The sequence below is a fragment of the Rhinopithecus bieti genome, unplaced genomic scaffold, assembly GCF_001698545.2.
Source record: "Rhinopithecus bieti isolate Rb0 unplaced genomic scaffold, ASM169854v2 scaffold_6380, whole genome shotgun sequence".
Taxonomy (NCBI): domain Eukaryota; kingdom Metazoa; phylum Chordata; class Mammalia; order Primates; family Cercopithecidae; genus Rhinopithecus; species Rhinopithecus bieti.
Genome location: NW_016806642.1, coordinates 2,604,194 through 2,607,539, shown reverse-complemented (window position 1 = coordinate 2,607,539; position 3,346 = coordinate 2,604,194).

The following is a 3,346-nucleotide window of genomic DNA, read 5'->3' as shown; positions in this document are numbered from 1 at the left end:
ATTCATTTTATTCCCAAGTCAGAATAAAATGAACTAGTAGGTATTAAAACTATTTTCAGTACTAGGGGTTAAAACAAAAAGAAATGTTTCCAGTTAACCAGAACACCATTTCCTGAATGTTATGATCTTTAAAAGGTTCTGCTTTAGCGAGATAAAAAGTATAAATGATGCTACTTTATTTTGGCAACATGGAAAGTATGTTTTTCTTTTCCAATAAAATCCATATTTTCATGAAATTTTTAAAAATAAATTTTTACTAAGAATTAGTCTGAATTTTATCATAATTGAAATTTATAATTACTAAGAATTAAATTTTTAATCATTTTTGAAGTTGTATTCTTCTCTACACCCACAGCCAAAATGGAAATTCACTGTATGGTATTTGGGAATACATTTCACCTGTAAAAGAAAGAATGTCCACAATTCAAAGGGTTTTGAGTTAATAAATAGGAATCCCTCAGTCAAACTACAGAACTTTTTTCATTTTATATATTCTTAGCAAAGTATTTGAGCTATAATTACACATATTTCCACTTCTAAATCTTCTTTTAGAAAGCAGATAACTATAATACTATAGTTGGGTCTAACCCTAACTCCTGCCATATAATATTGGACAAGTCACTGCCCTTTTCAGTTTCTCATCTTTAGAATGAGGAGTTGGGATTGCCAGTGGTTTTCAAGCTTTTCTTAACAGCAGGGCATTTGTTTCTAATAAAATTGCACATGGAATCCTGGTAGGCAAAACAGCTCAAAGAAATGCAGGAGTTTCTCCAACAGTTTAAATCAGGGCTCCCCAAAGCGTGGTTTAAACACCATAACAACACGCAATGATCTGTCAAGTGTCTTCCAACTCTGAAGTTCCAGAGTTGTAATTTATTCAGATAAACCACCTTTTGAGGCTTTATAAGCAAACTTGTAAAATAATAGTAATTGAATGATACACAATAAAATTGACAGAGTGTTTACCACATAGCAGTCACTACAGATATTAGCTCATTTAATCCTCTTATCAATCAAAAAATTGTAAGTACTCTTTTAATTCCTGTTTTACAAGCGATGACACTGAGGCTTAAATAGAATAATTAATTACCCCAAAATGACACTGCAGCTGACAATAACCCAGTTATTCTGACTGCAAAGGAAACGCCTTAATTGCTTTGTCCATCCTGAACAAAAAAAATCTGTTTTATGTCACTGTACATACTTCATTTGAATGCCAAGGTAAAAGCCACTATGAAAACCATTACCAAAATAAGGATAATTCCAATAACAAAATTGTCAAAAAAGAATCACTGCTTCTCAAAGTATGATTGGTGTCATCACTTATTAATGTTTTGTATCATCACTTATTAATGATTTTGTCTTGGTCACCACTATGCCTAGAAGACAGTAGGGACTGATAAACATTGTTAAACACCGTAACAACACACAATGATCTATGAAATGTCAATGTCTTCCATCCCTGAAATTCCATGATTCTACTTTACTCAGATAAACCACCTTTTGAGGCATTATAAGGTAACATGTATAATCAAGTTCATACAAGCTATACACAGTAGGCATTGATAAATTTGTATTGACAGCATAAACTTCTAGGGATGGGATTTGGGAATATACATTTTGATAAGTGCCCCAAATTTGAGAATCATTGCTCTAGTAGATCTCTAAGGTCCTTCTTAGTTCTGACATTATATCAGATTTTAAGCATTAAATTCTAAGATGAAAACATTTTCTAGTCAGTTTATTTTCATTCAGTCCACTTAATTGCCTACAATCTTAAAAAAATATATTTTTTTCCTAGGAAAATTCCTATCTTTTCTTAAAGTTACTCTGTTATACTATCTCAGTCTCAAAGTAGCCTGCAATGCATTTTCTCATTTTCATATTTCTGTCCTTTTCTTCAATGTCTTAAAAGACTTGAAGTAGAAGGGGGGTTGCAAGCTGTTATTTATTCAAACACAAAATCCTAATAAATGTTTCCTTCTTTGCAAGGGACATTCAGATCTCTAACTTGTGAGTTGAACCTATTTATTTTGTAAGCTTTTGACTTTACAAACATGTGGTATCCTCATTCTAAAAGAGTTGCACCAATATTTTTTCTCAAAATAGCCACAGGCTGTAAATTAAATTGAACAATACAGTAAAATATGCAGATACATACTAAACAGATGAGTGTGTGTGTGTGTGTGTGTCTGTGTTTAAGCTTTTCCTTTTCCAAAAGATTATACATTTGAGCAAAATCCCGTTCAGTCTGAATGTACTCATTTTGCCACATGGTTTTCTGATTAGCAATTTTTTTAAAAAAATGAAAGCATGATATTATATTTAATAATAGCAAAACAAGAGTGATCTCTAAATATAGCCTTGAAAGTTAATGTAATATGATGTGTCCATGCAATGAGTCAAATTAAATTGTTGATATAAATGTACAAATCAATCCAAGTTACACTGATTAAAGGGACTATTCGAATGACCAGCCTCACCACCTTTTACTGTGTGCACTTTCCTCTTAAGACTTTATTGTATTTTCCCTGCCCCTTTAGGCTTTTTTATCATGTGGAAAGAGTATCTAAGTGCCATTCTCTCACTTATGAATTAAATATGGCTACCATTAATGTTCCTTTTTGTCAGTGGAGTGCATGGAAGGAAAACAAAACAGGAATACATTGCTTAAGTCTCTAAATATTAAAAACAAATGAACAACAACAAAACACTTGCCTTTCTCTTGTGTCATTGCTTCAATGTTCTGTCATCTTCTGCAAGCTAGAGTTGCATTGTTGATATCTAATTAAGATCTAAATATCTTTCATGAAGGAATGTTAAATGTAAAGTCTGTTGAGTTGACCATGGTGAATCTCTTGATTGGCCCTCATGTTTAATATCTGATTTCTTTCCTAAATGGGTATGTCTATGCGGAAAAGACACCTCATAGTTGACATTGACCATGGGTATAATAATTTATTCTCCAGGTCTAACTTCTAAAATTATTTTTCCTTCGATTTCTAACTGCCTCCTTCTATCCCTGGAGTAATACCTTGCCTATCTTAAATACATCTTTATCCTTGTAAAAAAATGTTTTGGCAAAAAACAAATATATTTTTTAATGTCCCATAATGTTTTAAAGGAAAGAAGTAAAGAGTATTTGGGCTATGCTCACCAATATTCCAGTATTTTACAAATTGTGTTCTGGAAGATATTCATTGTGATCTGAGAACAAATGGTCCTATACTATAATTCTCTCTCCTTGGACATTAATAATAAATGTTAGTGTTTAATGAAGCTTAAGAAAGTTATTGAATGAGGTAAAAACTTTTGTTTCTAAGCACACCTTGAGAACCCTTTGGAA